The sequence below is a fragment of the Dipteris shenzhenensis genome, chromosome 30 (genome assembly GCF_047967505.1).
Source record: "Dipteris shenzhenensis isolate YYH24624 ecotype China chromosome 30, Dip_SZ_1.0, whole genome shotgun sequence".
Taxonomy (NCBI): Eukaryota; Viridiplantae; Streptophyta; class Polypodiopsida; order Gleicheniales; family Dipteridaceae; genus Dipteris; species Dipteris shenzhenensis.
In genome coordinates this window covers 42,393,099-42,407,797 of record NC_141625.1, presented here as the reverse complement: position 1 = coordinate 42,407,797, position 14,699 = coordinate 42,393,099, and positions in this window count along the sequence as shown.

The window sequence follows — 14,699 nt, the reverse complement described above, 5'->3', positions numbered from 1 at the left end:
TGCTTTTGCGCACCTCTTTTCTATGACAAAGGAGAATTCGAGGAGGATTGAGATTTCTTCACGACCTCTGCAAACGTGGGTGCACCATTGTTTCCTTTTTAGCAGATCCTGATCTAATTCTCCAAACGCTGAGCGCCCAATGATTACCGTCGCTGGCCATCAACGCTTCCAGCTTGCTAGAGATCCTACTCAGAGATCCTACTCAGCTCCCTACAAACAGCACCAGCTGCCTCCAAGGGTTCTGTCACACAGGCACGACTCAGACGATTGTCTCCATCGAGCCAAACAACACACGCTACTTGCCTAGCCTCTAGTCACCAGTCACGACAAGCATCAAACTACTGCGACGGTCGACTAGTAGCCACCGAGCGGCTCTACCTGTAGCAATGGCCTGCTTAAACGGCCTCCTCCACAAGCCTATAATGGACGGGCGACCTCCGTAGCAAGGCAAACAATGTACAACCCACACAATAACGAGTGCCATGTTCCCATGGGCATCCACGATGGAAAGCCGCCAACGAATGGAGAACCTTTTAAGTTTCCGATAGTATCCTTGAGATTCCGCTTATCTTCTCCTTGGTTGGTTTTCTGATCGGCATGTGTCATCAAGCTTGACACATGGCAACCTATCTGCCACATCATTCCTATCTTGCCACATCAGTAGATTGTGTTGGTTGCCATGTCATCATCGCGATAGCACCACGTCACCTGCCACCTTAGTAGGCACAGTCACCATTCACAGCATCAGGCTGACCTCAGCTACCACGCCATCCATTGATCAAGTCAAAGTACCACATCATCAAGGTTGACTAGTTAACTACCACATCACCCTATCCAGTCAGTAGAGCCACATCATCATTGCCATGTGGCATTGTCCAGGCACTCTAACCCCTGTGTAGGCACACTTGGCACCCTGCATGTGCACCTGCCTACCACCTCAGCATAGGGCTCCATAAGCACAGTCCTTGCTAGGCACAGTCACTGCATGTGACCCCCTGAATACCACATCATCTTTGCACCCTTTTTTTTTTTCCCTCCACCTAGATCAAGTTGTATTCATTGATTTAGGAAGAATTTGAGGGCACTCCAAAAAGAAAAATCGCTCGATTTTTCTTGTTCTACGCGCTCGTCACATCATGCACACATTTTTGCACAAGTATTACTCACTTTTGAGCCTCAGCGACAAATCCACTTCCTTCATGCACATCAGCCTCTACATCAACACATCTGCCCTAGCACATAGAAAGAACCAAAGAAAAAGAAATTATTTGTTATTCTTTTCTTCGATCAACGGTTGGTCTAGATCTAGATCAGATTAGATTAGATTGCCACAGTGGAGACAATTTGAATTTCTTCAAGTTGCCAATCTAAGCCATGCCCAAAATTCCCGGCTAGTTCCTACTCGGAGTCAGTCCCTATGCTCACATACGGTTTCACATCATCACCTGACGTTCATCAATTCAGTAAGCAGAATTTAGAGTGTTTAGAGGCATTGAGCATGGGGCAGATAGCACATGATTTGATTTCACACACACATGCCATCATTGTAAATCCTATTTGGCTATTTCACAGCATTGTGCACTTTATTTCAGCCTTGTAAAGCTTCTTGGCTATTCTCGACATCATTTTCCACAAGCCTTGTAATTCAGATCGGATTATATATTGTAGTTCTACCTTTATCGACAATTTAGATTTCACTTTCTATAGTCAATGTTTTGCAGTTGATATGTGATTTCACAAACAGTTTGAGTTCATTTCTTACACCATGTCTACGACTAGCACCTCAATCTGGAGGCATCTTCTAAGCTAGACAACTCCAATTATGGCACATGGAAATACTGAATAGAGACCATTCTTATACTTTAGGACAAATGGGAGTATGTCGATGGATCTACACCTAGACCATTGGACGATCACCCTAACCCGTGGACTAACCTAGGTTAATTTAGGATACGCTAGTTAGGTTAGGATAACCTAGGTTGGGTTAGTTAGGTTCTAGTTAAGTTAGACTAAATATAGTTAGTTTACCTAACTATAGCTAGTTAGGTTAGTTATAGTAACTAGATAGTTAGACTAACTAGTAGTTAGACTAACTTCCCTAGTTTAGTTACCTCCCACTAAAAACAATCTCACGAGCCTTCAGGCCAATGCCCCCTCTCCCTCCTTTTCCCCCCCAACCCACAAAAAAAAGGGCACACATTTCATGCCAATTCAACCCTTCGTAACTCGCCCGTTTGGCGGCCAAATGAAACACCGTTTGAATCGCCATTTCACACATGGAAACACCATGCTATGAGAAATTTTTACAGCCCATTGCACACCATTTTGGCATCCCTAGCACTCGCTAATTGGTGCCCCCATGTGGGACCCTTTTCGCACTAATTCACTCATAAATTTTTACCGTGACCTCCAACCGTCTGCATCGGCACATTTTCCTACTCACATGGGACAATGCTAGGCACATTATTAACATGACGGTCCCTATAACACTAATGCATCTCTAACCCAAATACAATGGTAGGGGCGATCCGATCCGATTCCTCCAGCATTTTGATGCCGCATGTCGAGCTGGTGGAGATCAATCCAATGAAACCAAGGTCACTTGGTTCCCCATGGCCTTAACCGATGAAGCCTTAGAATGGTACCTAGACCTCCTAGTGGAAGAAAGAGTCACATGGGACCTGCTGCAAACTGAATTCAAGAGGCACTTTCAAATGGAGAGACTATAAGATGATCCCACTCTCCAACTAAGCAAGCTCGAACAAGGTTAGCGAGAAGATGTATGCACATATCTTGGCAAGATGAAACGTTTAATTGCCAAATGTGACCCATGACCCGATGATAAGTACCTTATGCCCTGGTTGAGAGTGCTCTCAACGGAAGCAAGAATGGAAGAGGGAGAGAGAGAGATAGAGAGCCACACAAGTTTTGGTGGGTGCAGAACACCCTAATCTTCTTTTTCATTCATTTATATATGTGTTTGAGTATTGTACATAACCGGAGTAAAGGCACAATGACCTTTAACCCCCACAACCTCCCACTTAAAGGACAATGTGCCTTTAAGGGAGAACAACCAGTGAGCATACTATCCAATGCCCATCAATACACGACAATACTCAAACCGCTGACTAGGTAGACTCTTCGTCAGCATATCTGTAGGGTTATTATCTGTATGAACCTTGACAAGCTCTATGCACTTGTCCTCAAGTACCTGATGAAATGGTACCTGACCTCAATGTGTTTGGTCTTTGCATGAAAGTTTCACATATGGAGGCAATGGAGTACTCACTGCCTTCCCCCCCTCCATATTGAAATGCTGCAATACTTTTGTAACATACTCCTTCTGTGAAAGCCAAAGGAGTTTCCTACTCCGATCACGCATGATGCGCATACCAAGAATATGACCTGCAAGTCCCAAATCCTTCATATCAAAGGCCTCATGCAACTTGGCCTTTAATGCATCTAGCTTAGAAGTATTCTTGCCAGCCAATAGCATATCATCCACATATAGTGCCAAGATTATCAGGCTATTATCCTTAGCCCTTTTAGTGTAGAGGCAGTGATCAATTTCACTCCTTCTAAAACCCTGGGACCGAATGAAAGCATCAAACTTCTGATACCATTCTCTAGGTGCTTGCTTAAGACCATAGAGACTCTTCTTCAACTTGCAAACTAAATGCTCTTTGCCCTTTTCTTCAAAGCCTTCCGGCTGCACCATGTAAATTTCCTCATGCAAATCCCCATGCAAGAAAGCTGTCTTGACATCCATTTGCATAAGCTCCATATCCTCTGATGCCACTAGTCCAAGCATGCATCTAAGTGTGGTCATCTTCACAACCGGAGAGAATATCTCATCACAGTCCACACTCTTCTCTTGCTTGAACCTTTAGCAGCCAAACGGGCCTTGTACCTAGGCACATCATCACCTGTAACCTTCATTTTGTAGACCCATTTACATGGCAATGCTTTCTTTCCATGTGGCAAAGAAACCAAGTCCTAAGTCTTATTCTTCATAAGGGAACTCATCTCTGATTGCATAGCATACTCCCACTTGCGTTGATCCTCGCACATCATAGCCTCTCTGTAGCAAGAAGGTTCCCCGCAATCAGTAAGCATCACATAGTCTACCCCTGGAACAAACCTATCAGGCGGTCCAGACACTCTAGATGATCTTCTCAAGGGCATTTCAGCTTTCTGTCCCACCTGCATATCAGCCACATTTGGCTCATCATTTCCACCAATAGATGATCCATCATCTACCCTTGATTGTATACCTATGGGAGTACTTGGTGGTACCATTTCTTGCACATTTGGTGCATGGACAGCTTGCTGTCTATCAACATATGGAGGTGGATTTACATCGTGGAAAGTGATTCTCCTCATTTCCACATCCCTCATGGGTGCCTTATGCATCTTCTTCTCATTGAAGACCACATCATGGCTGCGTATGATCTTCTTTGCTTTTGGATCCCAGAGACGATAGCCCATCTCTCCACTTTCACCATAACCCAGAAAGATGCATTTCCTAGACTTAGGATCTAGCTTCTTTCGAAGCTCTTTTGGCACACGTGCATATGCCTCACACCCAAACATATGCAAATGAGAGTAAGAGGGCTTCTTGCCACTCCATGCCTCTTCAGGAATACCGCCATCCAAACTCTTACTAGGTGATCTATTGATCACATGCACTGCAGTCTTCATTGCCTCAGCCCAAAAACCACCAGAAAGACTTGCATTGGAAAGCATGCATTGCAACCTTTCTTGAATGGTACGGTTCATCTTTTCTGCAACTGGATTTTGCTCTGGAGTACGAGGGGATGTGAGCTCCCTCTTAATCCCACGTGTATCACAGAAATGCTAAAAGTCATGAGAGAGATACTCTCCACCATTGTCAGTCCGTAGGCACTTAAGCGTTCTACCTGACTGAATCTCAACCAAGGCTAGCCATTTCTGAAATACCTAGAACACATCACTCTTCCGAGCTATAGCATAAGCCCACACTTTCCTAGTTGCATCATCAATGAATGTCACATAGTATTCAGCCCTACCTAATGACCATGTAGGCATGGGACCACATACGTTTGAATGCGCCAAATCAAGCATTCCAAACTCTTTCTTTCCCCTTCTTTTATGGGCTGATTTAGTTTGCTTTCCATAGAGACAATACTCACAAAATTCAAAATCAGAGAAACTCAAATGCGGTACATAACCCAAATGGCATAAGAGTTTCATTCCATTCTGGCTTATGTGCCCCAACTTGCAATGCCACAAAGAAGTGCTTGGCTGCTTGGTTATTGCAACAACATGATCAAATACCCCTGATACATGTAAGGGATACAAAGTCCCACACTTGGCACCCCTGGCCAAAAGCATAGAGCCCTTTTGAATTTTCCAACTCTGAAAGCCAAAAGTAGTGTGAAAACCAGCATCATCTAGCTGACCCACTGAAATAAGACTCTTGGTCAGCTTAGGCACATGTCTCACATGTTTCAAAACAAATGCAGACCCATTTGCAAAAGAAAACTTTATGTCACTTGCTCCCACTATGTCACATCCATAGTCATTTCCAAGATGCACACAACCTGTCTTTCCACTATCATAAGTGGAGAACCATTCCCTATGGGAAGTAACATGGAATGAAGCACCAGAATCCAAAATCCAATCCTGGGAATATACATCATCTGAAGTGGTAAGCAACTCTGCAGATAAACTAGACATGAAGAGAAGTCATTGTCACTATCATGTGTGACTGCATTGATCTCCTCCATCTTCACTTTTCCTTTGTCCTCCCTTGGACTCTCTTCCTTTTGATTTGCACCCCAATTTGCATTCTTTTCTTATCCTTTTGCTCTCTTTTTAGCTTGTAGCAATCCTTTTTCATATGGCCCTTCTTGCCACAGTGGTAACACTCAATGTTCTGTGCCCTAGATTTGCTACAAGACTTCCCTCTTTCTTGGGACTTCCCCCTGAGCTGTGATCTGCCCCTTTGCACATTTAAGGCTGCATCCTGCTTGTTGCTGTCCATAGACTTCCGTCTAATCTCCTCGGCCAACAAGCTACCCACAACATCATCAAATTTCAGTACTCCAGCAGGTGCAGAGTTACTGATAGCTGTACGAAAGGTATCCCATGAGGATGGCAATGAACATAAGAGAAATATTGCCTTAGTCTCTGCATCAAAATTCATCTTCTTAGCCTGAAGCTGGCTGAAAATAATATTGAATTCATTCAAGTGAGAAGCAATGGAGACCCCTTCCTTCATCTGCAGCTCAAACAATCTCTTCATGAGGTAAACTTTATTAGAGGTAGTTTCCTTTTCATAAGTGGCACATAGTTTCTTCCACAAATCTTCCGTAGTCTGCTCATTTACTACTGTGAAATAAACTGACTCTGCAAGATGAAGTCTAATAGTAGATTTTGCTAATGCATCCAACTCATTCCAATCATCCTCAGACATATTTGCAGGCTTAGCTTCAATCCCTGCCAAGGGTTTAATCTGCTTCTTTTGAATAATCACATCCCTTATCTGTTCTTTCCACAAAGAAAAGTTTGTCTCATCAAACTTTTTAATGCTGAAAAACTCCTTTTCAGACATGGAAGAGGATGCCATGATGCAAATGAAACAAAATCCCAAATGCTAGTGCCTGCAAGAGAGAATCACACCAAATACCAGGTGCACCCAAATGTGTATGCCACAATAGAGTGAAATATCACCAAAACTCAAAGCTCAAAGCATCAAAAGATGCATCTGACTCATGTGCATATACTATGCATCCATATGAGCAAATCTGGCCCAAAAGAAAATGCCAATAAGTGCCAAATGACTCAAGCATAAACACCGTCCACTAGCATATGCATCAATAATATCTCATCCAAGAGAGCATAGCACTATCAGTGCATCACCTGCAATGTGTCAAATCCCTTAGCATAAAATAGCATCCATGTGCAAAGCGTCCATAAAAAATAGCATCCCACAAGGTAATTTGGGCCTATCAGTGCATCCAATAAGGACCGTAGTGCATCCAAATCGCCTATAAATCATCCACTGCAACCCAATGCATACCACAAATGAGAGCACACTGCTCAAACTACAACCAGAGTGATCTGCATAAGGTATGCTCAAGAAATCATAGTCCCACGGTAATGACCGCTACTAAAAATAGAACTTGAGATGCCTCAAAACATGGGCGCCATTGCATAATCAGACTAAGCAAGAAAATCTGCAAATATCTCTCCTCTATCAGAACTCCAAAATGTCAACCGATGAGTGAGAAATGGGAGTCAACACTTATCCACTGCCATGTGGCATAAATCTAGGGTTTCAAAACCTTAGAATGAAAAATGCATAACAGAGAGACGAAATCGAATACACAGAGATCTATAACTCTGCAAATCCTCCACCGAATTGCACAAGAACTGACAGGTAGGGGTTTTTGGGCGTCCAAAACGCAATGGGACAGACGGTTTTGGAAACCGTGGTCTCAATCACTGGGTCCAACACACGGACTGAAAACTTTTTTGGAAACAGAGCTGTTTGAAACTCCACCGGAGTACGAATGATGAGCAACATAGAAGTTTTAGGACCTCCTGAGTCCACTGGAACTGACAGATCTGCAAATGGTTGCTCCAAACTTGAGTTCCAACACTCGGGCAAAAAACACAGAAACTGACACAGTGAGTCAAAAATCCAATGAAATGATCCCAGATTCAAGAATGAAGGTGTTTCCAAGCTCTTGAAGTGAAGTGGATACCAAAAGCAAGCAATAGTTGCCTCTACAAGTCAATACGGAGTCTCTGTCATTGAACGGAACATGGAAAAGCTCAAAAAACGACTTTTTCTTTGAAAACACTTAACAGGCTCTCAAAACCACTTCGCAAAGCCAAAGTGACTTTTCCAAAGGTTCCTTCAAGGTCTGTGCACACTCAGATGCGAGTAAAGTCACCCACAAAGCTTCCCACAGAGCTTCTCCTTCCTCCCATAGAGCTGCTGAGCTTCTAAGCATTCATGCACGCTCAGCTAGATCACCCGGGCTTTGATACCAGTTGAGTGCTCTCAACGAAAGCAAGAATGGAAGAGGGAGAGAGAGAGATAGAGAGTCACACAAGTTTTGGTGGGTGTAGAACACCCTAATCTTCTTTTTCATTCATTTATATATGTGTTTGAGTATTGTACATAACCAGGGTAAAGGCACAATGACCTTTAACCCCCACAGTGGTTCATTGTAGGCCTAAGGAAGAAAATCCGCAAAGACATGAAAAAGATTAGCAGTTATGAAACATTCAGTGCTGCTCATGCGACAGCCATTGACATCAAGGATGCCATGACCAACTCTGACACCAGCAATGATGATGATGGAAGAGCTAATGCACGAGATAAGTGCTCTAAAAAGGAAAAATCCAATTCCACTGCCGAAATGTCTAATGAAGATCACCTAGAGGCCATGACCATGAAGCTAAGAGAAGAAATGATGCAGGCCATGGAACAAAAGCTTCACATGTCTCAACCGCCACCTCAAACTTATCCATGGTGAGAAAATGTATGGTGTCCACACTAGATGGCCAATCATACAAAAATGAATGCCCCTTCCTAAGAGCCAGGATCAATGCACAAGAAAATCCACCACCAAGGTTGTGGTGCCACATTTGTGTAGTTAGTGGGTAAGGATGAAAATAGTTGCATCTTCAACATGCGCAACAACCCACCTTGACCCCAAAAATACCAATTGGCATGCATCCCAGTGTACCATTAACCTGTACTTGCATAGGCACCCCCAAATTTGAGGCTGAATTCTGTTCTCGTTTGAACCCAAGTCTCGTAATTACTGAGGAATCCAAATCCATGACCATATCCAAAAGTGCCAAATATAGCTCCTCTGACAGTTCCAATACAACAACTTCAAGCCAAGGAAGTGGATTTGCAATTCGAGTATGAAGCTAAGGACCCAGTGTACTATGTGGAAGGAGCAAAAGTTTTAATACTAGTGTATGCGAATCAAGTTTGGCCCAACACATTTTGAGCGCCAATCAAGTGCTACGGTTGTAAAGAGAATCACTGGATCACATAGTGCCCTCATCGTGGTAGAACCACTACTTTCCAACCACTCTGCAGAGATTGTGGCATTGGCCATGCCTATATGGATTGTCCCATGAAAAATAAGGTCCCACAACAAAATGAGGCTAAGCCTAACATCCCATTTGGCATTATTGGGGTGGACCATCAAAGTCTAGGGCTGGCAAGCATATTATCACAACCTGTGAATGTAATTACATGCTAGCAAAAAGAGGCCACCTAGGGTCCTAATATTCCAATTCAATCCCGAAGACCGTTTCAAAAGAAAGCACAAGCGCCTATCCCTCCGCCAAGCAATGAGCAACCAAGTTCCTCCACATCAACTCTCGAGCCTCAAATAAAAGAAGCTCCATACCCTAATGTAGAAGTGGAGAAGGATCGATTTCAGGCACTTCAATAATGGGCATAAAAGGAACAAGCTCAACTTGAAGCTGAGAAGCAAGCACAAGATCCAATCCCTGACTTGGCCCCACCGAGTATTGACAGTGTATTTGAGCCTCTGTTCCAGTAACAAAATCCACAACATAATGTACCGCCATGCCAACTTGAAGATGCCGCATTCTCTAGCATTCTAAGTTGCCTTGTGTCAATTCCCATTGGAATCCTCTTACGAAATTGTCCCAATCTTTGCGAGAGTTTAAAAAAGGATGGACAAAACTAGCAAATCCCCCTCCACCTATGGAAGACATACAAGATATCCCTGTGTGGATGGTTGAGAGAGATGGCATATGCAACATCACTGTGCCTTTAATCCATAAAGCATATGATGAAGTCCAAGCCATAGTGGATGGTGGAGTAGGTGTGAATGTCCTATCTATAGAGCTCTATGCTGAATGGGGTCTCCCACCAATGCAAAAGGCTAAATTTTAACATACGCCTTGCAGATGATTCATGTGCAAAGCCCTTGGGAATAGTGAATGGAGTGTCAAGAAAAGTCGCAAGAGTTCGTTTTTCTCTTCAATTCACAATCTTGGATCTCCCCAAGCAATCTTATCAAATCTTGCTTGAACGTTCTTGGTTGCATGAGGCATCCATTCAAGAAAGCTAACTTAGCGGGCGATACACAAAGCAATGTCAAAAATTGGATCCAAGCATTGGTGACCATTCACTAGACCCCATTTTCTCGCAAATTGATGCTAACGTCATGCAGGTAAATCCTCCACTCACACATGAAGAACCAATTGATCTAGAGGTGCCATTCTTTATGGTTGACCTTGACTGGAATGGTGAACCTGAACAAGCTATTCATGATAATAAGGATTCATGTAGGAGTTCACAACTACCACCATTCCTCATTTGCCATGTCCATGCATGTGTAATTTTTTCCAGTGCTTATACATTAGGTGATGCAAATAAACCCTCCTTGCATTGAATCTTAGTGAGCTCATTGCAACACTTGGTAAATTCAAAATCTTGTGGATAATATGCTTGAACCACCTTATGGAAATCATTCATGACACCAAGAACCTATTCAGGTTTCATCTTCCACCACTCTAGAGGTTCCATGTTCCACCACCCCAGATCAAGGAGGTACCCAACATTGTGTAGCGGACTATGAGATTTCTCCCATTGCTTTTTAAAGAATTTCCATTTCTCTCCGCATTGTATTGCATTAAAGGGTCTTCTTACATTTTGCTCATCTAGATGCATTGGCAGTTTTGTAGCTCAAAAAGTGCATCCAAGATTTGCTAATGAGTGCTTGCTCTATGCTTCAAAAGTGCATCCAACCTTTGCCAATAATTGGATCTTTTGAGTCTAGATCTCTCAACACAACCATGAAAGTAATATTATTCTCATGGAATCATCAAACGACTTCCATAATCATGGTGGTGCTATCTTACCTTTCATATAATGCATTTCATTCGTCTCTAACTGCTCTATTCCTTGGCTCAGACACCCATCTTTGGAAAATGTCACAATGGAAAGTTTCAATCAAATTTGTTTTATTCTTAATAAAAAATGCATGCAAAATTTTGTTCTTGGTGAAGTGTATCTTGTCTCGAGCCATTGACATGATCGAACAAATTTCATAATTTCACGAGCCTCACATACAATCTCCCTGAACCACGTACATGATTGTACCAATATTTCAACACAAAGTTCAAGGTATGAGTGCAACATCTTGATGCATACAAATGGGATAACTCTCTTTGCAGTAGTCTACTAGCTTTTTTACAACTCCTTGCGTTCTTATCACAATCAGTACAACTTTGTTGGGCCCTATCTCCCTTATGGTTTCTACCAAAAGACTTGCTATGTAAACGCGAGACTTTCCTTCATTTATTAAATCAATGGACTTATGAAATGCAACTCCTCTTGATGATACAATCATCACATTTAATGATAGGTGTCTTTTTATGTTTTTCCATCCATTTGAAACAATTGTGCATCCTACATTATGCAAGAGCTGAAAAATACTTTGGCTGATTTGATCTTTCTGCTCAACATATGCTTTGTCTAGTATAATTGTCCACAATGCATTACAATTAGGAGGTTTGAAACCTACACAATACTGAATGATGCAATTCCATGCGTCTTGCATGTCAATGTTATCAGCCATACTCTATGGGATAACAAGAAGATGACCATGAACAATCAAGCCATCTCCAAGTCCTAGTTCCGAAGGCTCTCTACAATTGATGGTTGCCTCACGGTCTGATTTCCACCCCCACTAGTAGCTCCAGTTCTACATGGTGTATATGATGGATGGTGTTTCTTGATTCCCTTGTAATTGAGGCAAACTTACACCAACACTATTGAGAGGGGCCTGAGTAGCCTCACTTATTATGGTAACTTGTATGGTTGAAGTTTGAGCTTATGTTGTAATAGTGAAGATGCAACATTGGAACTATCACTTATAACTTGGCAAAATATTCTTTTTTGCCTTTTTTCGCTTGACTATAGTATGACCCCTTGTATGAGGTACACCTCCATATCTCACCTCATTACAATATTTGCATCTCCACTCAACATAGTCAAGCATATTGATTGCAAGCTCCCATCCTAGGCTGATAGACTTATGTTTTTCACTCCTAGTATTTTTTGCTTTCCTTTGTGCTACTCCAGAAGACTCCATGAATATTCTTGCTATACGTTGACTAGAACTCTAAATAACTGAGAAAAATATCCTCTTGAAAATATTGATACCTCACATAATCCCCTTCACATTCATTGTCTTGTTGTTGTGGTTGACCCTCAAACCAATACACTAGATATCAAAGCAGTTGACCACAATCACAATTAACATTCTTTGTCTCTCATTGCTCATGATTCAATGGTGGTGTACCTTAAGTGTAGGAGCTATCGACTACAATCTTGCTGAATGAAGAGCACTTATTACGACAATCACAAATTTTCCATATGCAAAAAATGAGTGGAAGAGCCAGTCAAAAGTACCACTAGTAAAAGCCACCGGTATTAAGGCATTTACCGCTACCATTAAAAAATAATCCTGCCAGTATATGGACTTGTATCTCTAGCTTTATCATAATTACCACTGGTATAATGCTTATTATCTTTGATATATTTATAAGAGATAATTAATCTCTGATATATTTATCAGAGATAATTACCCCTGGTATAATGCTTATAATATCTAGTTGTATCATAATTATCATTGGTATAATGCTTATTATCTCTGATTTATTTATCTTTAGGATTCATTGTGAATTTTTCAAGTTATTAACATGATCACATTATTTTCATGCAATTTGATGTTTGTGAATAACAGGTTAATGCAAACGTGGAAAATATCCCTGGGTGCACACATAGCTATACCCAATCCACATGTAAGTATATTTAACATATATTTCGTATCATGTGCTGTTTTTTGCATAGGGCCAAAGTCGATATTTCATATCGTGTGTTGTTTTTTGCATAGGGCCAAAGTCAATATGTCCCTTGAGGGGTACCTTTAAGGACAAGGGTCATATTGACAAGACATATATGTCTTGGTGGGATCATTCACCTACCAGAAATAAACCACAATATCTTTTGCATGTACTACTTGACGTTTTTTATGTGCTCAAAAGCTTATTTCCCACTGAATTTTGATTTCCTAGGTTGAGTTGGGTGCCCAAACTAGCCCCCAACTAGGGTTGGTCAATTGACCTATATAGTCAGGTCAATACAACCCTAACCTGAGCCAACTAGAGCTGGATTAACTAACTTGGTTGGTTAAGTCAGCTGACCTAGCTAGTTGGTCAATTGGCTAGCCTTGCCGACAGACTAGGCTAGCAGGGGCCTATAACATGTCCTCCCCTCTTCTCCACTCTGATCTCACACCTAGGCTTCCCTTGGACCATTCTCTATCACCCTTTGCAAGCCCCTTTGTTGGCCCTTAGGTTGCACCAACACGTGCCACTATAGATGTTGAGTATATGGACTATTTCCCATGTGCACTCATTAAGGGTGCACATAAGTGGTGCAATCATTTTTGATTGGATACTTTGCGAATTGGATTGCTATGTCGGAGGCTATTCTAAGGCATTTCTGGCAAAAAATCAATGAAGAGTATGTTCCTACAAAGCTAAGTGAGCTCAAACAACCAAAAGCTAGCTCCATCCAAGACTTTCTCCTTAGGATGCCTGCTCTCATTAATCAACTATCAACCATGCCTGATGATAAGTCTATGTGAGCTTGGTTGATTATTAGTTGCACTCAGGTGGTTCTGCGAAAGCCTGAGATTATGAACCCAACAAGGACGTATAAAGAGTTGCTCAACTGAGCAATAGCTCTAGGAAAAAGTGAAGGTGAGCAGAGAAAGCCTAAGAAAAAGGGTGCAGATACTGACACAAAAGAAATGCAAGTATCAGACAAAATTAAGTTTGAGCTTAAAAAGGCCCTCAAGGAACTCGGCTATCATGGTAAGCTACGTTCAAGTGAAAAATGGTGTAAAGGCTATTCTAGACAGGGGCATACCAAAGATGAATGCAAGACCAAACATTGTGGTATTTTCAGCAAAGATATGGACATGATGAGATAGAGTGTTGGTTCAATGGTAAGAATTGACCAGTTGTGGCTCAAGTGTCAATGGAAACAATGCTGACTAGTGAAAAATCACGGAGACCCAAGCAGAGCAAAGGCAAAGGTAAAGGTAAAGAGAAGAACATAGATCCCTATAAGATCAAGTGTTTTTGCTTTGGTGAAAATCCTCCCTTATCAGATTATCCAGTTTGGGTTGAGCACATTAAATTTTTGAAGACCAATATGGAGCGCAAGGAAGTGGATCCTGAGTATAGAGCGATTGCAATAGAATCCCTATAGATATCGGATGCACAAGTGGTAACCCAATCTAAGGGCCCTATTAGTCGTCCATCAAAAAATATGTCAACAAAAAAAGATACTAATTGAAAGACGGAAAAAGGAGTCATTGCAAGGCTTGCTAGAGAATTGAAGGGCAAGGCACCATTGATTGATATTCCAATTGATCAACCTCCTTCAATTTCTAAGCTAGGTGAATCTTCAAAGCATACCAAAATGAGCTCGAGTCTTCGACAAAAACTAGTGCTGAGCTAGCCTGCTGAGCATGGGAAACTTTTAAGAACATGAGATCAATCTCAGTTTTGTTGAATTAATTTGTATTGCTTCATACTATCAATAATTCTTTACTCAACAATTAAAGGAGGTT